The sequence below is a fragment of the Alligator mississippiensis genome, chromosome 5 (genome assembly GCF_030867095.1).
Source record: "Alligator mississippiensis isolate rAllMis1 chromosome 5, rAllMis1, whole genome shotgun sequence".
In the NCBI taxonomy this organism is placed as follows: Eukaryota; Metazoa; Chordata; order Crocodylia; family Alligatoridae; genus Alligator; species Alligator mississippiensis.
In genome coordinates, this window is record NC_081828.1 from 151,429,595 (window position 1) to 151,455,095 (window position 25,501).

Consider the following 25,501-nt stretch of genomic DNA (forward strand, 5'->3'; position numbering starts at 1 on the left):
TGGAGGACGTCATGACGCCTTCTTGCAACTCCACGTAGGAAAGCAGGTGTCATATTGGATCTCTCATATTGGACTTCAGCCTACACTCGGGTGCTGCATTTCTGTAGTCCAACTGGGCAACTCTCCTTGGAGACAGCCAAGACATTCAGAAGACCACTTTGCCCTAGTCTTCTTCTGCCTCTGGTCTGCTTCTCACCTCAGCCTCAGACATCTTGGATCAATATGGCATACTCATACCCCGACCACTGCTTCCACAATTTATAGGGCTGCTGTTCAGTGGGTCAGGGAAAAGTCACCCCCCCACACCTCATTTTGGTGCAAAAAAATCCATCAGTGCACACATGCTAACACCATCCTGGCAATTGTTTTGCAAAAGAGCACCAAAACCCTGTGTAAGTAAGAAATGGGCCAGGTAGTCGGGCAAGCAAGGGAGGTGCTCAGCCATGATTGCATAGTCTCAGCTCACAGAGTCAGACCCCCATACTCGCAACATCCACCCACCTGCCACTGCCTACCCCTACCTTGCTTTGGCCAGGGTGACAAGAATACCTTGACCCCATGATCTGCTCCTGTCTGAATGCACCCAGTGCCCTAGCCAGTTTTTTTTTTCCCTTGTGCATGGCTAGGATTGCCCAGGGAAGGTTGCCTCGTAGTCAGATTCACGGCAACAGGGCACCCAAAATCTGCATGTCCTCCCCCCCCCCCCTTTGGTGCAAAATGTCTCCCTTGGTGCAGACATACTGGTGCCATCCTGGCAAATTTTTTTGCAGAAGAGCACCAAAAGGGGGTGTAGGTAAGAAGACAGCCATGTACTGATAGGTATGCCAAGGAGGGTCACCCACAGGGTCCCAAGGCTGCACCCACAAGTCACCCATGTATCAAGGCACCATGCAGAGATTGCAGGTAGCCCCCCAGCCACCGTCTCAGCTCACAATCAGACCTACAACCTCACCCCTGCCCCTGCCTGCTCCAGCCTTGCCCTAGCCTAGGTGACAACAGCACCTTCACCCCCTATTCTCCCCCTGACTGAATGTAGCACTGTAGCCGTGGTTTCTCTTTCCTTTTTGTGATGGCTGGGATTGTACAAAGGTGGTTTACTAGGATTTAGGTTGTAGCTTGCTAAGAACTTTTTTCCAAACTACTCATTTGGTCTAATAAGAGATATCACATCTACTCAAAGAACCTTTCCTGCCACAGGAAGGTTTTACTTTACAAAGAGGGCAATTAGCACCTTCTTAGGCCTAGCTTCCTCTCTTTGTTCTCCCAGGAACAGGAGAATCCGAGAGAGGCTTGTTAACTGCTTAATCCCCCTTCCCCTCCTTCAACACCACCCACTGTTGCACTGGGTTTAAGCCTAGACAGGGAATGCTTGGGTTTTCTTTCCTCCCCCTCCCCCCCTATCCCACCCAGAGGTAGGAATTTTTACTCCTTCCCAATTAAGGAGCCAGACAGATAGACAGGGGAAAATGCAGTTTTATTGTACATGAGAGATTTGTAAGGACCATACACACAAGTAACAGAAGCAGTGGGTTACTTGGGCTTCTTTCCCTTTCATGTCCCCCCCCCCCCCAGCTGACCTGCACCTCCCTCCCTAAGCAGCAGTGGTGCCCTCCTGGCACTCATGTGGCCCTCAGACTGCCCTGTGTTTTGGGGAACAGGCTCAGATGTAATGCTCCTAGCTACCTCCTGGACAGAGGCAAGCCAAACAGAGCTATTGTGCCTGTCACGGCGGGGTCCTTCAGGAGGGCCGTGATCTCCTTATGGCCCCCTCACCGTGCCAAGTCGGCCCAAGGGCACCCCCAAATTCTCACCCACCACATCTTTGATGTTGAGGTAAAGTTGGGAGACTGCCTTACGGCTCCCTGGGCACGGTTAACTGGGACCTTTGTCCCCGTGTGTTTCCGGACCCCCTGGGGTCTCCCAGTATGATAGGTGCTCCCCATGCACCCTAGCCTTATGGGCTATGCGTGGCTCCTACCAACCCCTAATACCATGCCCCAAGCCTCGCTGATGGGATAGACGCTGGTATGTCTCTCTATATGTACACGGCCCGTCTCTCGGGCCTCCTCCATGTACTCTCGCCCCACTCTCTGGGGCCTCCTCTTCTGGGCTGCCCTCTTTTGGGCTCTCTGAGCCCACTCGGGGCCTCCCTGTAACGTTGCCCTTCTCTGGGGCCTTCTCTGTAGTGTTGCCCCCTCTTGGGGCCTTTGCAATAGTGCCCCCTCCTGGGGCTTTCTGTGTAATGTCGCCCAAACTCAGGCTTCTAAAATACAGCCCCCCATCTAGGGCTCTCTGCGCCCACTCTGGGGACTTCTCAGCAATGCCCCCCAATTCTCAGGCCCACCGCGCTGCCACCCCTTTCTCCCAGGGCTCACCGCACCACTACCCCCTCTCACCAGGGGCCACCGCAGCACTCCACCCTGCTGTGGGGTTTTCCGCAGCACTAGCCCTGTTTCAGAGGCTCACCGCACCCGCACTGGGCTTCCTAATAATATGGCCCCCTCTCTGGGCCTGGGGTCTATATACCCCGCAAGTTGCACCCTCACTGGTGCCAGGGTTCCCATGCCACTGGGGTTCCCCCTTGAGAACACTGCACCCTCACTGGCGCGGTGCCTTCACTGGCGCCAGGGTTCCCATAGCACCAGGGTTCCCCCCTTTATGAGAATACTGTGCCCTGACTGGCACTAGGGCCCCCCCAACCCTGTGGGGCCCTTTATGAGGCCTCCTCCAACCCCTACAGCCTCACCCAAACCACCGGTGTAATATCAGAAGCAAACATAAACTCAAGCCTCCTGGCTATAACTCAACTCAAAGCCGTCCGACTAAACCATGGTGCTCAAACCTCTCAGAGCTGCCATCCTTCACTCAGCTAGAGCAGTTCTTGCAATGCTTGCATTCTAGCCCCAGGAGCTCCTGCCTCCCTGGCCGCTGACAGAGAACTGCCAGCCTGGCCTCAGCCCTGGGCTTTATGAGGGCCAGGCCCTGCCCCCTTCTGGCCAGCTGACTCACATTAGTTGCCCCGGCAACCTGCAGCTGTGCTTGTTATGTTCTGCCAGGGCTCTCTCTCCCTGGCAGTTTCCACTCTCTAGGAGCAGAGCACCGAGGTGCCCTGTGACAGTGCCCTTTCTGGGGTGGTACCCACTTATGGATGCTGTGCTTGTTCATACACTGCAGGACATCTTTAATCAAGACTTGTGTCATCTGCACATCGACACGGCACTGCGTGACTAGGTCAATAAACTACCCTGTGCAGTCCAGCAGCTGCTTCCGGAATTCTATTGTGTTGTCCACACTTTGGTTCTCCTGGTCCTCATCAGACCTAAGCACCTCCCAGACTTTGTCCGCAGCTGCCACTTAGGTTTGTGCTGCCTCCACCAAAGCCTCCATCAAGCTCTCTCTGGAGCATTGCTGCCTGCAGCAATAATCTCATGAGCACTCTGCTGTAGTGTGAACTGGGGTCTGAGGTTCAGAGGCATGTCCCCAGCTGGCATTGGTCATGGTAGCTAGTAACAAAAATAAAATAAAAAATGTACATGGTGTGGTCAAATTTCCTTCCCCCACCCTGCAAGGGTGGTGACTAGCACTGCATGCACTAACTCCCCAGCACATGCAACCTCATTCACATTCCCCAAAACTTACAAGTTTGGAGGCACGTCCCTGGGTGGCATTGCCTGTGGTAGCTGAAAACAGTTAAAGGAAACAGTTAAAGGAACAGTTAAAGGAAAACAATGAGTTCATGGTGTGGTAGAATACCCTTCACCCACCCCTAAAAGAGGACGGTGGCCCACCTCCAGCGCTACATTCAGTAACCCCCCACCCCACACACCCAACCTGTATGCACCCAAACAGTGCCTGCCAGAGTGGCCCATGTATAATGCCCATTCCATGATACTTATAAGTCCTTGGCCGTGCATCCTCTTGCATCTCGGGAACATAAACCATTCTTTGGGTCTCAGTAATAGAAACTGCACCCAAAGTGGTTTCCTCCTCCTCCTTCTCCTCACCCTCCCTGTGCCCTGCCTGCCTGTTGTCGAGTCTGTCCCCAGTTAGCACTGCAGGAGCAGAAGCCACAGTGGGACACACCGCCCCCCAGGCCCAGGGCAGGAGCAGGGAGCCAGCATGCAGCACAAGAAAAAGCCTATTTTAATGTGCATTAAGAAAAAGCTCAAAAAGGGAATAAAACGGTGAAGAACACAAAAATATGTATTACTCAATCTTGTGATCTTCAAGGTAGTTTTATGATTCTGGGGACTCAAGTCATAATATCGAGCATTTCCAACTGACAATGCTTGGATCATTTGGCACCAATTGCATGGTTCCCATTTCCTTTGAACAGAAGTAGAATTCAGGGGTGGGTAATATTATTTGGATTAAATCAGAAATTCTCCTAACCTTAATCCAAATCTTGATCTGACCCTTATCAGAGGGTTCAGGTAAGTATCATATTTACTCATATATAATATGGCTCTGATTACAAGACAACTCCCCCCAATAATTATAGTCTATATATGGAAAAATTATAAATGTGTTATTGTTTTCCAAGAATAGAATCTAATTATTGGAGGTTTACCTTGAATTTGCTCCTCTTCTACTGCTACAGAAGGAAAAATAAATCTGGGGAGTCAGGTAGCCCCTTTGCCCTCTGCTTTCCCCCAACATCTTCCCTATGTAGCCCCTTCCCACTCTCCTTACTCTCAGACCCTGCTCTCCCTGAGCACATGGAAGTGAGAAGTACATTTGAAAACAATGAACTTAAAATTAAAAACAGCTGTATTAATTTGCATATAATACCCATAGAGGGCACATCTACATGTGAAGTTTACTGCAGAGTTGCCTAATTAGCTTTGCAGTAAACTTCTCAGTGTCTACATGTGCACCCTTATTAGGCCACAGGAAACTAATTGACTCCATATCAGTGTAGTACTTGTAACTACAAGTATTATTCTGATGCAGAGCATTTTATTCTACAGCAGTGCATGTGTAGTTGCTGAGCGGGCTAGCTGGGGTATGAAGGTGCTTCTTCAGTGCAAAGGGTTCCCTGCTGGCTAGCCCCTCACTGGAGTACCCTCATGCCCCAGCCAGCCCCTCCGCAGCATATTGAATCACATCAGAGCAGCCTAAGGCTAACCCCTTAAACCCCCTGCCAGCTGGGGCTGCTCCATTCCAGCTCAATGTGCTTTGGTCCTGGGTGCACGTGCCACTCAGGGAGCAATAAACTCTTGCATAATATGCGCTGGAGTTTATTGTGTCACATTAATAAGCATGGGTAGATACACCCAGACTTAGCTCACCTAGAATTGATGCATGTTTTTGAAAATGCTGCAAGTAAGCTTTAGCGCAGGTACTCCATAAACCCACCTTTAAGCAGCACTTTGGCATTACAAACTATGCATTATACTAGTCCAAGCTAAAGGACCCCAGATTTAACATATAGTTCATTGGGCTGGGTCCCAGTAGAGTCAAAAGGATTTCAGTCCATGGTGACCCCCCAGTTCAGCACTGCTCAGTAGGTGCATGTACTCCAGATGCACCTCACAAAGAATCCATGTGCTAATTAGCCCCCCATTCACAACTGGAACAGGTATTCTTGTCACAGGGATCCTACAAAAATTAATATGAAGATGAGGCACAGGGCATCCTGGTCCAGCTCCACCTCATAGAGGGCAGGGCCACACTAATAATATGCATCAGGCTGAGAGAGGGCACAACAGACGGATTCTGGGTGAACTGTTTGGGGCCATATTTGGTGATGTTTGCCAAACATTGAAGGCCGGTGAAGAATAGGAATAATTGGAAATGGGAAAGTAGAGCATAGCTCAGCTGTGAGAGTGAAGAGGAAGTAGAAATGTATTCAATATAGTGGCTAAACATCACTTAAAAAAGAGTCAGCACTAAGGGGAACTGCACTTAATGGGTACTACCATATATCTTACTCAGATGGGCTGTACTAACTCATGCTTGTGGTAGGTTCATATCAGTATCCATCAAACTGCCTGAGACAGACCTGCTACTGGCAGGCAGAAATGATCAACCACCTCTTCTTGGGCTGCCCATATGCCAGAGAGGTGTGGAAGGAAGTATGTGCACTCCTCCTGGTGGTGACAGGTTTCAGAACCCTGACGGGAGAAGCAGTCCTCTATGGGCACTTGACCACACAACAAAGAGCCCAACAGCTCGCTTCAACCAGTTCATCTCCTGATTCAGGTATGCCCTGTGGAAAACCAGGAACCTGATCATAAATAGACACCTGGACCCCATGGTTGAGGACTGTATTAAAATGGGGCTGAGTGAAATGTACTGGTACTACAGAAAGACAGACATGGATGATGGGAAAGAAATGGCAGACCTCATATAATGGAGAGGGGACTAGCATAGACTTTTTCACAGGCAAACTCTCTGAAACAACAGTGAGTGATAGCACTGGAATGGTGACAGGTGCGCAGGTGCATGATGTGAACTGTGTAACAGGACTACAATCGTTTAACTGTCAAAGTATGTTTTGATCTGCCAAGTGAACCACAGTGGTCACTTGACAGGTTGTTAGAGGTACAGTTATATATCTATATATATATCTATATACAATAAATCTGCCTTAACAGGCATCTTACAAGCTGGCATGCTCTATTAACCAGCATGCCAGCTTGTAAGGTAAAAGTGAAACCAGAAGTGCCCACTGTGGCAGGCTGCATGGGGCCCATCTCCCTGTCCCTCAGGGCCCGCGAGGCCTGTGGCAGGGTCAGCAATGTGGCAGGAGAGACAGCGATGCTCCAGACACGGTGGGAGAAGTGGCGGCCTAAACAGGCAAAGGCGCCTGTTCGGGCCTCTCAATTGACCAGCATATTTTGTTATCTGGCACCCCGCATTCCCCATGGGTGCCAGACAAAAATGCTTTTGCTGTATGTCTATATCTTTATCTATATCTATATAGCAGCATGTTTGCCCAATATGGGCCATGTGTTTTATAGTCATGCTCAGCATTGGCTACATGCAATCAAATTCATAGTTGGTGTACATTACTGAGCACATACTGGATATACAGTAGTTTAATGCTAGTTAATTTATTTAATTAAGTTTTCTTGTATGCAAATGTAAGATGAGGGGCTATTTTCTTCCCAAGCTGATTGGAGAAAAAAGTATTCAAGTAAATACGGTATTTATTATTATCAGCCATTTTCCTTTGCCTTTTACTGTGCATTTCATTTGCAGCCCAAATGAAAGCAAGAAATCCAAGAAATTTCAGCAGAAAGCCAAATTTTGTAAAATTTCCAAATGGTTTTGTCAATCCAAAGAACTCCTAACAACTTCTAAACTTTCAGGTACTAATTCAAATTGGACAGACTCTCCCAGTACTTTGAAGTCCAGACACTGCTAAAAAAACCCAGCATTTATGTCCAATTTGGTCTCTCCCTTTTGAGAGGTCAGCATAACATGCATCTTATTCTGGGTAACATATTTTGCTTGTAATAGTATCACTTCAGCTCCAGTCTTACAGCATGCTTTCTGCCTGTTCTCCAGCATGTTTCCTTAATCACTTTTGACAAAAAATTATTCTAGCTGCAGTTCTTTAGCTTCTTTAGAAAAAGAAAAAAGAAAGAAAGAAAAAAGAAAAAAAAAGGCTTTGATTGGCATTTGTAAAGGAAAGTGGATTTAAAACAATATTTAAAGAGAGAAAATGTCTGTTATGTAACTAAAAAAGCTAAAAGAGGAAACAGTTTTTAGTTATTAATATGGAGGTTTTTAGAGCATGAAACAAATGAATCCCATCATGCATGAACCACTATGAACTACTGTACATACCTTTTTATTCATTGCTGCACAAATGTTCTGTGACTGATTATGGTTTGTAGAGGATTAAAAGGAAGTCAAGTGGCTATAGAAATAAAAGGGAGTTCTTGAACCCTACTGTAAGTCCAAGGCTTGTGTATATTTTCATGACAGACCAGAACAGAAATCACATAAGACAAGGGAACACTGATTTTGACCCTGAAGCCCTAGTTGGAAAAAATAATATACACACACACACAAATTAAGCACATTTGTGTATACATACTAAGAGATTTCACACTTTTGTGAATGCATTATACATCAAGTTCAGTTGTTAAGTTTTGTCTTGGAAATATCTCTGCATGTAAAACTCCTATACTATACACGCAGCACAAATTTACTGTTTGAGTGCTACCAAGATGTTAAGAATTCTAGTGCTTGTGTGTGTGTGCATACGCGCATGTATTTGCAGGTATATGTGTAAACAGACAGTCACAGGAAAATAGCTCCTCTTTCTCCAAGGTATATAAAGTACATATCTATAGGACAACATGGAAAACAGTTTCTCCACCCCTTTCTACCATGTAACCAAATGGCAAAATTGTTTCGATTCAAACACAGTGTGCTGCATGTGATTATAACAGAAATATATATGTTTTAGTAACTCAGAGGATAACAAATTAATTAGACAGGTCACATGATTTCCAAGTTGGGTCATTCTTCTTCCTTCAGGGACATAAAGACCCACTGGGCATGGAATGACACCAGGGATTAATCTTGGCTCATTAGTTCTCAAATCTGGGTAATCAACTTTGAATTATATTGCATGCATGGAGCTACCTTTAGGAACATAAATGAAAAGAAATGAAATCCCCATTTGCAGCTTTACTTGCCCCACTTCACTATTTTGGACCAACATAGATAGAGAATATGCTTGAAAGATGCCTAATATTTTCAACAGTGTAAAACAACACTCAGAAGTAAGATAAGGAAAGAAAAGAAACAAGAAAATGATAGGACAAAAAAATGGGGGAAAAAAACCCTGACACCCCTATTGTAATATAAAAGTACATTGGAGCAAACAGGTCCTGGGGGGTGTATCTACACATGCAATTAATGCACATAAATAATCTCTTGAGCTTATTGCTCCAGAGTTTTTTGCTCTTGGGTGCACTTTTTATTCATGTACAACATATGGAGCTGGATCAGAGCAGCCCTAGCTGGCAGGGTCCCACAAGGTCGACCTGCGAGCCCAGGGCTGCTCCCCCCAGCTCAACATGCTGCACAGGGGCTGTCTGGGGCATGAGGGAGCTTCAGCATGGGGCTATCCAAAAGGCAGACCCCACACTGAAGCTCCCTTATGTCCCAGACAGCCCCTGTGCTGCACATTGAGCTGGGGAGAGCAACCCTGGGCTCGCAGGTCGACCTTGTGGGACCCTGCCAGCTAGGGCTGCTCTGATCCAGCTCCATATGTTGTACATGAACAAAAAGTGCACCCAAGAGCAAAAACTCTGGAGCAATAAGCTCAAGAGATTATTTATGTGCATTAATTGCATGTGTAGATGCACCCCCCAGGACCCGTTTGCTCCAATATACTTTTATATTACAATAGGGGTGTCAGGGTTTTTTTCCCCCATTTTTTTGTCCTATCATTTTCTTGTTTCTTTTCTTTCCTTATCTTACTTCTGAGTGTCATTCCCCAACCAACCTGGGCAGCATCTACACGTGCACTGCTGTGGAGTTTTTTACTTCACATTGAAGAACCCACCCAATAAATTATACTCTCTTGTGCTTTTGGTATCTACTATCAGTTGTAACCTTTAAAAAAAGATATGCTGAAAGTGAGTTACACTTGTACAATTGATTGGGTTTTTTTTGGGGGGGGGGGGCGGGTTTAAATGTGCATTCACAGATTCCAAACTTGCAATAACACTGGTTGCTAATTGGAATTCAAAGTGTTGGCATTAGTTATGAAGTCTTACATAGTTTGTTTGTTTAGTAGCCTGAAAGGCTGAGTCTCTCCTCTTGGAGTTCCCTAGAACTTCTGGGCATGGCATAATGCAGTGTCTTGTAGACGTACCCATACCAAGGCTAAACATACTAACTTTGATACTTTTACATAGCACTGCATTGTGTCAGGCAGGTATATCTGGGTGTGTCTACATGAGACATTTACTGTGGAGTTGCCTAATTAGCTCCGCTGTAAAATGTCAGCATTTACACATGTCCCTATTAGACTGCAGTAAATTAATAAATGCTGCCATAGGATAGTATTGCCCAACACAAGTACTATCCTATAGTGGCAATATTTAGTGTGCTGCAATGCAGGTATAGATGCTGATGGGGCTGGCTGGGGCACAAGGGTGCTTCAGTGTGGGGGTGCCTGCCAGCTAGCCCTGCACTGAAACACCCCTGTGCCCCAGCTAGCCCCTCCATAGCACGTTGAGCTGGGTTGGAGGAGCCCTGGGCTGCCAGGCTGACAAGCTGCACTGGAGTTTATTCAGTCAAATTAATTTAATTTGTAGACGTGCCTTCTGTGTCTTAATTCTGCAATATGGTAATAATAGCAATTCCTGACTTTCATGAGGATGAATACAGTAAAGATGGTGAGGTGTTCAGGCACAGATGTCACACGGTGCAAATAAGTACCTTAGATCATTTAAAGCAGTGATTCTCAACCAGGGTACTTTTCAAGGATGCCATAGAGTGTCATGCAATGTTAGTATTCAGTGTGCATGCATGATTCATGACATAAACCCAGAGATTCATACAGTCGTAGAAAGAAGGAACAAAAGGGTCCTGTAAGATCATCCAGTCTGGTCCCCTGCCATGGGCAGGAGGTAATTGGGCTCAAATATGCTCAATGAGGTATTTGTCCAGCCTTCTCTTAAAAACCGCCAGGGATGGTGACTGTGCTACCTCTGCTGGAGTGTGTTCCAGATTCTAGTTACCTGTATGGAAAATAAGTTTTCCTTATGTCCAACCAAAACTTTTCCTTGACTAGTTTGTGTCCATTGGACCGTGTCCTCCCAGGGGGTGCTTTTCTGAACAGTTGCTTTCCTAGATCCTGGTATCCTCCCTTGACATATTTGTAGTCACCCCTCAGCCTTCTTTTGCTCAGGCTGAACAAATGCAGATCCCAAAGTCTCTCCTCGTAGGACCTATTCCCCAGGCCCTTGATCATGTGGGTGGCCCTTCTCTGCACCCTTTCAAGCTTGTCCACATCCTTCTTGAAGCACAATGCCCAGAACTGGGCACAGTACAACAGCTGCGGCCCCATCAACACCGAATAGAGAGGGAGGAGAAGCTCCCTGGATCGGCTGGCAACACATCTGCTGATGTGCTCCAGAGTTCTATTTGGTCTGTTGGCAACTTCGTCACACTGGTGGCTTATATTCATTCTCTGGTCAATTGACACCCATAGTTCCTTTTTGGATGCAGTGCCAGCCAGTGGACCACTACCCATTGTATAGATATGATGAGGGTTCTTCCTACCCAAATGAAGGACCCGGCATTTGTCTCTGCTGAACCTCATCTGGTTCTGTTCAGCCAGGCTGATAGGACCAGCCTGTCAAGGTCTTTCTGAATCCTTGACCTGTCCTCTGATGTGCCCGCTTGTCCCCACAGCTTTGTGTCATCCACCGACTTAATCATTCAAAAAGAAATCCATAATATCAAAAATGTTCTGGGCAGTTGTGGTCTTTCTGGGTTATTTGCAACAGAAGAATTGCTCTATTAGTTTTCTGTAGTCATAAATTAAGTAAAAATTTAAAAAGCTGGAATTCTCTGAGGGTGCCTTGATCCTTAAGAGGGGAGCCTGGAGGTTAAAAAGGTTGAGAACTAAGGCTGTGCGAAATGACACCGTTTCATTTCTCCTTGAGTTTCGATGGTTTGACAGAATGGCTTTCCGTTTTGAATTTCATTTCAATTCAAAACAGCTGTTCCATCCATCTCATTGAAACAGAGGCAACAACTATTTTCCTTGAAAAAATGTAGATAATTTACCTGGGAATTCCTGTTATGCTCCAATAAGCTCACACATTCTCTACAACCGTTTGTATAATGTAAAATATTTAAAATGTGAATAAGAACACACAAAATATCTGCATCTTACATCAGTTCTCATTTACTCCAGGTTCCCATTATATAAATCTGTATCAGAGGAAAAGCTGACCCAAAATTAGCAATGGTTTACTATAACTATAGCTTATGGCCAGGGATCCTGGTTTTCTCTGATAAAAAAAAAATCCCCATTTTTTGGATTGAAAAAGTAATCCCAAATCCAATCTTTTTCATGATTAAAATGAAACACCAGTAATATATATATAAATACTGGTGTTTCATTTTAATCACAGAAAAATGTAGATTTTTAGTTACTTTTTTAAATCTGAAAATTGGGGATTTTTTATCAGAGAAAACCAGGATCCCTGTTTATGGCAACAACCAATGATTGGCTAATAATACAAAGGTACCACATAGAAGTGTTCAGTCTACTAGCATAAAAACTTGATTTAAGATATGTCTACATTGAAGGTTTGTTCTGGGTTTTGCATTTCTGCTTTAAGTGAAAAAGTGTTGCATGCCATGTTGTTATATTGCAATTAAAGTACCTCCGTCTCATATTTTTATAGCCTCGCATCACAGCAATGTTTTCAATTAAATGACCTGCATTGTGGTCAGACATCCCATGACACATTGTTCCACCACTGCACTGTTTCCTTTTCAGGGATTTTTCATGCTGCTCACTTTGGGATTCCTACTAGAAGGAAATCGAATGCTATGGCTGAGGAACAAACCAAATAATTCCCAAGATTCCTCCTGTTTAATCCATCATCCAGCTGGGTTTTGTGAACTTGACAGCAGCATTTTCAAAGCTCAGTTCAACAGCATAGGGAAAACATTGGTGAGTGCTGCAGTCTTCAGAGTAACAAATATAAACAAGGTATTGTTAACATAGCTGCAGTAATTTAATGAATTCGATTCACAGGGCTGCCAGGCAGCTTGGAGACCAGTTCCCACAGGTAAGTCTGGGGAGGAGGGGGGATTGAGGCCCCCATAGGGAGGGAGGGCATTGGGCAGGGCTGGGGTTGGGGCTGAGGCTGCTGCCCAGCTGGGCAGTGCATGGAGCTTTGGCCCCAGGACTGAAATGCATAGCCGCTGGGCCCCAGCGGGAAGTGAGATGGGGCTGCGAGTGGCTCACCCGGAGGGTAGGGGGGGTAAGATCAGCTCCCTGCCCCTGTGTGCACTCTGGGGGGAGCAGGGGGACCCATGCTCCCAAGATCTGTGTGCAGGGCAGGCTGTCCACTGCGGGCTCAGGCTCCCTGCCCTGATGCCCTTCCCCAGGGCCTCCACAGCCTGGCAGGTGGGACTTGGAGTGGCAGGGCAGAGTGGGGCTTTGCAGGGAAGCTCTTTTCTGCTGTGAGCCCCACGTCACCCTAGCAACATGGACCTTGCCCACCTAGCAGCAGCAGGGACAGTGGCGCAGGGTTGTGCCCCTGGCTGATCCGGGGCGAGCAGGGGGAACATCACCAGGGCAGTGCAGGGATTGCAGTGGCAAGGAGCTTCCCCACCCAGTCCTGCCCTGCCCTGCCCTGCAGCGGCAGGTCCCACCCACCGGGCTGCAGAGACCCCTGGGGAGGGCAGCAGGGTGGGGAGCCCGAGCCTGCAGCAGACAGCCTGCACCTGCCCCCACCCCTGCCCCACAAACAGATCTGGGGGGCAGGGGTTCTCCTGCTTCGCCTGGGAGTGCATGCAGTGGCAAGGAGCTAGCCCCTCCTCCCCCACCTGAGCTCACAGCAGGCAACCAGCACCTGCCCTCCCCAACATAGTTCTGCTTCGGACATGCTGCTCACAGGGAAGGGGGAGCTGGGCTCCACACTATGTTGTACTGCAACAGCCACCACCTCCCATGGGCAGCAGCTGGAGCTCAGGCACTTTTGCAGGGGCAGAGGGCTGCAGACCCAGGTCCCTGGCTCCATAGCCCTAGCAGCTGGGGACCCCCTCTGGCAGGGCTGGGGGTGCATGGAGCTGTAGGTGGGGGGCAAATGGCACCAGCAGAGCTGGGAGAGCTGTGGTGGGGCGTGAGGGGCACAAGCAGGGCTAGGGGGCTGTGGCTTGGGAGTGAGGGGCCTGGACCTGCATTCTGTGAGCTACGGGGGCAGGGGAAGCTGTGATTTTCCATGATAAAAACTCAAATCAAATGCCATAATGTATAGGTATTTAGAATGTATTTTATTATAGTGACTGAGGCACTGGTAGGCTTCCAAATTGCTTTAAAATTGTAAATATATCAATGAAACATTGTGCTTAATTGATATCAATATATATCTATATCTATAGTGCCATTTCATTTTAATCATTAATCACAGAGTTTGTGGCTTTTTATCAGGGAATTTGCAATTTTTTTTAGCAGTGAGCACCAGAATCCCTGTTCATTACTGACTAGACTTGATCCCCTACAAAAGTGGTACTTAAGCTTTTTTGCCCGACAGACTAGATGAATGCAGTGAGCTGGATCTATAAGGTTGCCATCCAGAGCAAGCCTTGCATGCCTGGATCCCACCTTGCATAGCTTGGATCAAACCCTATGCCACCCAGATCCTGCCCCATGCCACCCTGACCCTTCATGCAGGGCCACACTATTCAGCTCCCAGTGTTCTCCACCAGTCCAGAAATTTGGCAGCAGGGCAGAGAAATTAATGCTATCACTGCTACCCCACTACCAAATTTTCAGATTGGCAAGAAACCCTGAGGGCTAAATGACATGGCTTTGTAGGTGTGATCTGGCCCATGGGCTGGGGTTGACTGCCCCTGCCCTCACAATTTAGATATTCCCTCTACTGATTTGGATCAGGTGGATCCTGGATTTTTGTGACTGTGTCCATATCATTCTTCAGTAGATCCTGGTTTGGAGGATCAATATCCAGTGACCAAGTGGTAGGGTCTCTAGCAAATATAAAGTTTAACTCTTCATAGTGTCAGGAGATAGAGTGTGTTTCCCTAAGAACATAAGAATTCCCAGAAACCAGCCACTACTCCTTGGTCTTCCTGTGGCACTGTGATTTGATTATACCCTCCATTCTGCAGCATGTTATTATTGTGATACTTCCTTTTAGGCTTATAACAACTGACATCCAGACTAGCAAAGCTCCCCTCCTCAAAGGGCAATGAAATCCAAGATTTAGTATGGGAGAATGGTGCACAATAAGATGTTTGATACAGATATATGAATTCCCCAGCAGCTGAAATCACAAAGGGCTGGAGTGTCTGCCCTCCAACGTTTAAATGACAAGGTGGTATCTGGTTAGTATGATCCTGGAGGGCATACAGGTAAACAGACAGGCAACCCTGGTACCCAGCAAATTAGTTTGGGATACCAATGAGAAGATTAACAATGGTTTGTTTGAGAGGAAAATGCAATAACATGTACTTTGTTCACATCTCACTGAACTCACTTCCAAATTCAGCTCATAACAAATGTTAAAGACTTACAACAAATCATTATTGGTGGATGCAAATTACTTTAACAAGAAATAACTCATGTTAACCCTTCGCAGTTTGCAAGGGTACAGAAGCCTTGAAAAAGGAGGATTGTATTGTTCCTTTTTGACTCTGTTTGGAACCTGACACCTTGATCTTCTGTAATCAAGGACGAAGGTGTGTGTGCTAGAGAGAGGCATGTTCTAATTCACCTTTTTCAGGCAATGACTCATTGGTGTACTTTAGAAAGTGTTCCATTTAAAAGAGTCCCAGGGAATGATGCTGATTATCTGCATTATAACTGGAACAATCCAATGTTCTCTTTGAAGATTAATGGCATCACTTGATTTTTTTTGCTGTTACATTGATTTTGATAGTGTTGCTGTTGACACCAGGGATGGTGGTGGGTTTGTTGTCCATAGAATAATTATCTGTGCGTGGAGGAGAGCCAGACTTGCCCCTTACACTCACATTCATATAATTCAATGGTAATGATGTATTTGGGGTGTTTGTCAACAACATTGCAAGACAAAAGCAACCTTACTTTTTTAATATGTGTGGAGGGGGAAAAAGGTGTATTAGAAATAGCTATCAAGTTGTGGTATAGGTGGGAGAAAAAAAAAGCTCTTGAATTACTATTGCCCTCCAAACTGCATGTTACAAGGGCTTTTGTAGTGTACTTTCACTAGTTCAGCACCTGAGTAGGAGCAAAGACAAGCAGGGACCATCACAAAAGTTAAAGGACTGGCTTCAAAAAGACTGGGTTCCTTTAGCTTTAAAAAGTGAGGGTTTCCTTCAGCAGCCTATAATAGTTACATCTGAGTGTAAATTAGAGCACTCATTTCCTACTTTACAGGCATAGCTAACACCCATGTGAGACATTATTGATTTTCACACAAGAGAATGGTTGCTTGCTTATTTCAGCTAGACTAGTGATCACAGGAGGCTTCACCAAACTCCAAAAGGAAGAGATGATGAATGATTCCCTGGTTCATTGTGAGGGTCAATATGTCCCTTTCCTTACCTTATGACACCTGCAGTCTTTTAGCCTTGTACATCAGTGATTAAGATTCACTGAACAGGCAGTGGAAATGGCTGTGTGAAAAGAGCATAAGTGGATTCTGTGGATTACTGTGGAAGGAGAAGCATAATTATTTTATGTAAGAGGAAGTTAAGACAGGAAGAGTTTTAGGGTGACATTACATGTTATACTTAAACCATACTAAGGACACTTAAAATGTAAGCATCCACATGTTAAAGCTTATTAACATGTGCTAAATGCCTTCTGAATATCTCAAAGTTACCCCAGCCCTCTAAGGGCAAGTCAGAGCTGTGCAGGTCAGCAGCAGTATTAACCCTTAACATGTGGCCGCTCATAGTATGTTATAATTTTAAGACTGCTTAGCATTCGAGAGATTTAGTATGATCTAAGTGTAACATGTAATTTGACTTATGACACTTCACCAAGAAACCTAAGATTTGCCATATATTGCATTGAGGAAAAAATGTATACTATTTAAGTATTCCAGTGTAGCAATAATGCTAATAAGGCTGATCAGGTTGAATCTTTGTACATAGAGCTGATAAATGTATGTTGTCCTTGAATGAATATGAACAATTTTCATTCAGACTATGATACTATGAGTTAATCTGCAGCACCTATTTAAGAGTATGTTGGCAGCCTTTAGTCCAATAAAAAAATGTAAGTGCCTTGGATATATTTTATGTAATTATTACCACCTCAGTAGCACTGAAATTAGAACCATATTGTTCTAGATTATAGACATGCATAATCCATGCCCCTGACTACTTATTATCAACACAGAGGAATCAATAGAGAAGTATTATCAATACTTTTCAATTAGCAGTAGAGGCAAACAGAAGTATTATGATACATATTTTGCATTATCTTGTAGATATATACTATTTAACAACTAGGAAATGGAGGCAGAGTCATTAAGTGATTTGTCTGAGGTCACACAGGAGGTGTGGGAGGGCAGACAAATACACCCAAATGTCCTGAATCTAGTCTGCTATGAGGAGCACCAGACAATAACCTATAGAGAAAAGCTTCTATATGTCAATGTGTTTATACTGAAGGAAGGCCAGTTTGGAGAAACAAGCCCCAAGACTGAATTATTCAATATGACATACAAAAAACTAGATCTCTTGGTTCCAAAATGATACCCTTTATTAGACCAACTGGGAAATCGCAAGAAAATTGTCCTTTTCTGCAAGCTTTTGGGATCAAAGTCCCTTTGTCAGGCTCCGGGAAAAATATAGATGGTACAAGATAGTAAAAAAACCCCATAGGTAGAAAATAAACTTCATTTTTGCACAAAGGGAGTTGAAGATGGAAGGCTGTCCCTCATTATTCAATATGGGCACAGACTGTGGCTGCCTCGGATTTTGAACGTGAAATCTGAAATACCTCAGACACAACCAACAGTTCCAGCAGCTCCTGAATGCCTCAAGTTGAGTGCTTGAATATGACGCATCCAAAATCAGTGGTAGCTTTTGAAAAACTGAATCAGAGAATCTGATTTCATACGAAAAAAGGGAAATTCATAGAAATTCCTAAAGTCTGGATCATGTTGTGGATCTGGTTCTCCTGTAGCTTCAGCTACAAATACAGGGAACCAGATCCTCAACAATTCCTAAGACTATTCACTATTCACAGCAATTTATCCTAACTGGTCCTGTTTTTAGGGCACTCCTTGGGCCCTATGGATGCTGACAGGTGTGGAAATAAAACACAAAGCAGCGCTTTACTGGAAGAGGAATTGCATCAGTTTGACCTGGCTCCCCAGCATCTGTATAGCTCACACGCTTCATCATTCAGCTATTAGATAAAAGCGCCAAAAAGCCCTGCTGAAGCACGTGAGCTATATAGACACTGGGTGAGTTGGGTCAAACTGACTTTATTTCTCTTTTGGGTGTGTGCTGTGCTCGAGCTGAAAGTAAAGTGCTGGGTTTTAGTTTCCTACACCTGTAAGCACTCGGTATGTTTAAGCCCCTATACCCCATACCAGTAATAAAGGTCCCTCACCAGTACTGACACAAGTAGCCATGTGGAATAGTTACTGTATGGATGGGTGAACCAGTTTGGACATAGCAAAAATGTACACACTTAATAATAAATGGAACCATATCTGAATCTTTTTTTAAATTGGAGTTAGATTGAGATTTTTTTTTTTAAATGATACCATGACTGACTGCACTTCAGCTCTCTCATGGTTCCACCAATAATGAACCACAAGTGGTAAATAGTTAAATGAACAATACATGAATAATAAATAGGCTGAAAAGTAATCAAAATTTTCAGTGAGCGCTTACAAATCAAAACTACTTATAAAGAATATAAAATGTGTTTTTTTTAATGACTAACCAAAAGAGAGACTAAATGAATAAGCAAGGGACTTAGCTTAAAAATATTGAAGGTAACCTATTTCTTGTATTACTTTTGGACTCCCCTTCTTCTAAAAGATAATAATGTTTACTGGGTGAGAAGAATAATCTAGATTTTAAAACCCCCTCAAATACTTACTCAGAAGAATTTATGATAAGTAGTTTGCTGGTAAAATATGAACTAATTTAAAAAAATATTTTTGGTAATGGGGGTTTAATAATAATTTAAATGAAACCACAGTATTTAACAAAATCTGCCAAGTCATAAGACTTATTCTTTCTATTAGTTAAAAGGACCCACATGGAAGGGTTAAGTTTGTCTTTGGTAGTATGGGTGTTTGCTTTTACTGTCTTAGCTGCCAGGAAATGAACTAAGATTATGAAAGATTAGTAGAGAGAAAATACGTGGATGGAGCTCACACTTCATTCTTGAATTTGTAAATAGGAATATATAAAAACAATCTCTTTGTTTATGACTAGTGATTCTTTTTTAAAAAGCATTTAAATGTATTCAGTTACATGTAATAATCCAAAAAACCCTCAAAGTTCTATTGTGCCAAGGATTTACTTTTCTTTCCTTCTTTGAGTAATAGGCTGCTGGTGAAAAGGGGTTAAATACAGTTTCTAAACGAAAAGTGTTTTATTGTGTCAAGTGTCAGGAAGTGAGTAGAGGTGTAAAGGAAAGAGAGAGCGAGAGAGAGAGAGAGAGAGAATGAGATCGTTAGAGCTGATACCATGAAGTGTAACATAAATTCAGAGATGACAGAGCAGGTGAGGACTCTGAAATGTAGCCATCACAATAATGTCACCTACAGCTGAGAATCCCACAGAAAAAAAAAAAAAGAAAAAGATAACCACAATGCAAATGTGATCTAAATACTCAGTAACACCCTCTACTACATACAAACTGATTGAAGAAATATTTTTACACCCCCCTGCAAACATGCTGACCTTCTAAAGTATGTGGGTCATTACTCTCCAGTAAATAACTTCCTTGCAGTGCCAGCTTCTGTCTGAGAACTAAATCAGTAGCATAAATTGCAGGAACATTTGGCCCTATGTCTATTATTGTTTGAACTGTTCCTTTTATCTTGTCATCTAGCACATGATTTGACAAGCTTGTCTCTGTTCTCTGGGCTAAATTCTATGCTGATGTAAACAGATGACATTTTCTTTAAGTCAATGAAGCAGCGCTCATTTACACCATCGTGTATTTGTCCCCTTATCTTGAGCACACTTACATATCCAAACTTCGATCTCTCTCCCGCACCCAACCAGGAAAAAGCAGGAAATGCTCCCTCTGTTCTTTTCTCAAACCATCACCATCACATTGTTTCACTACCCAGCAGCATGATACCAGAGAAACAGGCAACTCTTCCTACCAGTCTTGGTCCTATGCATCCGATGGGTTCTGTTATATAAAGTAAATCCTGAAAATAGGGTTACTCCAACGAAGTTTACATTGAGAAGTGTTGCCTGTATGAGGATCACCCTTGATCCTAAATGATTAGGCCTTCATCTCCATCATGCTGGTGCCAATCAGTGTAGCTTCACTGAATCAATGGAGCAATGTTAGCTTACATCATCTGAGGCTGTGGCACAGTTTACACATCAGCCATATTAGGAAGCATTTGACAGTCTTGATGCTGCAGGAGGCCCTGTTAATATAAAACAAACAAATAAAAGAGCTACACACTCAACCTTCAGACTTTTCCTGCCCAAATGCTGTATCTTGTTATAAAGGAAAACACAGAACAAACCCTCTTTCATCAAATAGCAAACCTTCCAGGGTTCATAAAAGCCTATCTCCTGATTACATTAAATGTATGAGTGATTCCTAGCAAATTTCTCTTGCTCTAAAATACCTAGAGCTGTGTTGCATCCTTTGAAATCCACTTACATTTCAGAGCTGGGAAGGAGAAAACAAGCTAATCTTCTCTTAAAAACTTCCAAAGATGGAAATTCCACAACTTTTAAAAACCTACATGAAATATGAGAGCTATCTAGAGTATAAACAGAAAGCATGTCAAACAGATAGATAAAGAAAAGAAGCAAAGCATGCAAGCAAAATCAAAGGAAAGAAAAAAGGCTTTTCAAATTCAACATGCATAAGCAACTGACTATTCTGAAAATAAAAGTAATTTAGAACTTTGCCAAAATAGAAGGTTACCTGTCAAGCTTCAGTAATTTATGTGCCCCTTGTTTACATGAAAATGCCAACAATGGGTGATGCTCTAATAATTGTCATTTAACTTGCCATGCATGAGTAATTACTTCAGGATCACCTTGCTTCATACTACAAGCATGTGCTTTACTTGCCTGTTCTGGAAAAGCAGACAAAGAGTTTGCAAAAGACAAGTTCTCTTGTACTCAGTCCATGGAATTTTATCAGTCATGTGATCAAAATGTGCTCTGTTACTCATCAAGAATGAGATCCCATGTGTTATGTCACTCTCTAAGGTTGGCTAAAACATGTTGAAGATGCACGTTGTAAGACTTCAGTAACAGAAGTCCAATGGCTAAGCCCAATCTTCTGCTTCCAGCAAGACTTTCTCTTCGGCTAACATCTATTCTCAGGGAGGACCCGCTTGGGGCAATTGTTTTTATCCATTGAGTTCCCTATGCATATTAATTCTGCTTATACCTAACCAAGGAACTGGCCACATAATATGCCTTGATGGAACTTTTCAATGAGTTACTAAGTGAAATGCCATATGAAAAACCTTGTATTCCCAAGATGGAGTACCTACTCTACCTAGTCTGGGGATCAAAGGGAATCAGCAAAATAACTGCAGCTCTGAACAGGGCCTTGACACCAGCTCCCTGAGTGTGCTGTTATGTGTTTTTCTCTGTACAACTAATACATTGTGCTAGGGTTTCATAAATTATGAGCGACAGGGGCTTCGTTAGGCCAGTCCCAATGTCGGCCTGCCCACCTGTCTAGCGCAGTCTGTTTTGTCTCGCCTGCCATAGGTGTTTTGAAACTGTTATAAAGATACGGGAGACTGTCCGTTTAGTGCCCCAATGCCTAAGGCATCACACAAGACTCCGACCTTCTCTACACCATGTCCCATGCCTCACAGATGACATCCGAGATAAGCACTCTGCCACAGGCATGCTTATGCTTGCTTGGGTCTCATGCCCTCTCTCTAGGACCTTATGCCCTCACTAGGGCCTTATGCCCTCTTACTGAGACTTACAACTCCTCATCAGTGCCACAACGTCAGGCAGCATACTTGGCCGTACTCAGAACGACCTCTACTCTACATGCCTCCCCCCACCCCCTGGGGCCACTCTCAGTCCCCCTTTACTGGGACCTCAGGGTCTTATACCTGATGGGGCTCAAGTGCCTCTCTCTAGGCATGCCTGGCCCCATTCCTGTCCCTACTGCCAGTTACCCACCCAGTTGTGGCAGCTAGGGCTACAAGGCACCCCATACTCAGCTTTCACTGGGAAGGCAACTGGCATGACATTTCCTGGGGACCACCCTGCCACAGGTGGACACACCATTCCATCCTATCCCAGCAAGGTATAGTTTTACATCATGCCACAAGACCAGGAACCTCCTACCATCCCCAATAGTTCCTGCCCTTTACCTCCAAAATTTCACAAGCAGCAGCTCCAGCTGGGTGGTTGCTGCTTGCAGCAAACTGCTGGCTCAGCTCTGATGGCCTGGGTTAATATGGAGGCTGCTCAGCCCCTTCCTCTAATCCCAGGGCCTCCCACAGTCATGTGGCCATCTCATCAGGGCTGGCCCACACCTGTCGGCTGCCTTGCTGCCTGTGCTGGCCCTTAAAGTGGCAGACACCAAAGGTGCCCTACCACTGTATGTATAATCTGAAATGGGTGTGTCTGTGTGTGAGGGGTTGTATTAATAGGAATGTCACTTGCAAGTCAAAGGAAGTGATTCTTCCACTCTGTTTGGTACCGTACTCATCTGGAATACTGTGTTCAGTTTCAGGTAACACACTTCAAGAATGACACAGACAAACTAGTAAGACTCCAGTGGAGAACAATAAAAATGATTACAGGTCTGGGAAACATGAATGAAATAACTGAAAGGCTGAAAAAGTTGAGATTATTTAGTCTGAGGGAGTCATTGGATTTGATAATCAGCTTCAAATAACTGAAGGTAGTTATACAGAGGATGGTGAAAAGCCATCCTGTGGCTGCAGGGGACAAGATAAGGACAAGACTCTTAAATTTCATCAAGGGAAATTTAGGTGGAATATTAGAAAGATTTTTCTCGCTATCAGGGTGGTGAAGTATTGGATTAAACTATTTAGAGAAATTGTGTAATTTCCATCCCTGGAAGTTGTTCAGGGCAGATTAGACAAATACTTAGATGGAATGTCTTAGACAGAATGAGTCTGCCTTGAACAGAGAGTTAAACTAGATGACGTCTGAGGTACCTTTCAGCCCTAATTTTCTATTATTTTTTTCTATCATTCTATGAAATGAAAAAGGTCAGGTTGGTGAACATACTTCCAAGAATAAAATAAAGGAGTTAAATGAAGAAGTCCTTTCTCAAAAATGACTTTTCTGCAATTCTTCAATAGAGGGGAGTAGACAGGTACTGGGGTATATAAAGGGAAAATATGAAATACATTGTTTGTGTTTTTCCTAAAAAGTGTATGTTTTGTACTTTATTGACAGCACAGTAGCATTACCTGAGAGATTTGTCTATTGGCCTACTTTCTGAGGTAAAAATGAAATCATGCTTTACAGTGTTAGTAGAGATGTAACTGTCATACCAAATGCATGGCAAGGTCTTCCATCTGTGGTCTTGCAATATGAGGTCACAGTTGCTATGGTGATGCATGCTTAAATATCTTTTAAAGAGAAAAAAATATATTTTGCTTTGCACACCTGCACATTTGGTGTTCTGATCCATCTACAATAGAAGATTCATCAAGGCTTCAACCTAGGTTTTCATTTGGTGCTGTGCACACTGCGGCTTGCAGGTTCCTTCCAGTGTCAGCCAGGTGGGGGAGTGTCTACAATGTGAGTGGTGCCTTCTGGTGGTGCCCATTAGGGAGAAGGCAAGAAGCTAGAGGAGGCAGTAATAGGGCTCTAAAGCATTCTCCGCCATGTGGATTTCATCAATTTCATGCTGGAGGAAACCTCTAGGACTGTAGAGAAAGGACTACCAGGGACAGTGCTAGAAAAAGAAAGTATGGAATCCCAGGAAGGTAGAATGTGGAAGTTTGTGACCTCTGGCAGCAAGAAGTAATCATCCCCATCAGCAGCAGTTTGCCTGGAGAACATATATGGAGGACTAGCAATAGAGGAGGAAGAGCGCATGGTGGAAGAGGCCAGGCCAGGAATCCCTAAGGTGGGGAGGATCAAGACCACTGCCATAAACAAAAGCGATTAGGGGGGGGAGGGATTGAAACTCCCTTCTGCAGGGGATGGTGGGACTCATCTGCCAGTCTGACCTGTTGTTCCAGAAGTTCTGCTGCTTGGCTGGAGCCCAGATCTGAGATGTCATGGAAGGATTACTAAGACTCATCCAGCCCTCTGACTACTACCCCATACTGCTCATCTATGTAGATACTGCCAGGAGTGACCCTGAGCAGATCAAGAGTGACTACAGGGCTCTGGGCACAAGGGTGGAGGGGATGAGCACACAGGTGGTGTTCTCCTTGATCCTTCTGGTCAAGGGGAAGGGCCCATGCAGGATTGGATGCATCCTGCAGATCAATGCATGGATGCACAGGTAGTGTTGCCAGCAGGGATTCAGCTTCCTAGATCATGGGATGTTGTTCAAGAAGGATTGCTAGGAAGAGATGGGATCCACATGATGAAGAGAGGGAAGAGCATCTTCACAGACAGGCTTATTAACCTAGTGAGGAGGGCTTTAAACTAGGTTCACCAAAGCCCTGAGGTAAGTGGGGAAGCGGGGGACCTAGAGGAAGCATAAGGGGGAGGGGGAAGCAGAAGAGGCCTCATCATTCTTTCTGAGAAAGTAGGGGAATCAGTATGTTAGCAACAAGAGGAAGATCAGGGAATGTATAGGTCCCTTATTGAATGGGGGAGGCAAACTAGTGGCAGATGATAAGGAAAGACTGAAGTACTCAATGCCTCTCTTACCTTGGTCATCACAGGCAAGGTCAGCTCCCAGACTACTGCACTGGGCAGCATAGTTTGGGAAGGAGGTGAGCAGTCAACAGTGGTGAAAGAACAGGTTATGGGCTATTTAGGGAAGCTGGTCATGTGCAAGTCCATGGGGCCAGATGTAGTGCATCTCAGGATTCTAAGGGAGTTGGCTGATATGATTACAGAGCCACTGACCATTATCTTTGAAAACATGTGGCAATCAGGGAAGGTCCAAGAGGATTTGAAAAAGGCAAATATAGTGCCCATATTTAAGAAAGGGAAGAAGAAGAAGCCAGGGAACTACAAACGAGGCAGTGTCACCTCAGTCCCCGGAAAAAACATGGAGCAGGTCCTCAATTAATCTACTTGAAGGAGAAGAAAGTGATCAGGAACAGTAAGCATGGATTTATCAAGGGAAAGTCATGCCTTACCAACCTGATTGCCTTCTATGATGAGATGACTGGCTCTGTGGATGCAGGGAAAACAGAAGACATGATATACCCTGACTTTAGCAAGGCTTTTGATACAGTCTCCTACAACATTCTTACAGGCAAGCTAAGGAAGTACAGGCTGGACGAATGGACTATAAGGTGCATAAGAAGCTGGCTGGATCATTGGGCCCAATGGGTAGTTATCAATGACTCCAGGTCTAGTTGGCATCTAGTATCAAGTGAAGTGCTCCAGGGGTCAGTCCTAGGGTCAGGTTTGTACAATATCTTCATTAACTATCTGGAAGATGGGATGGAGTGCA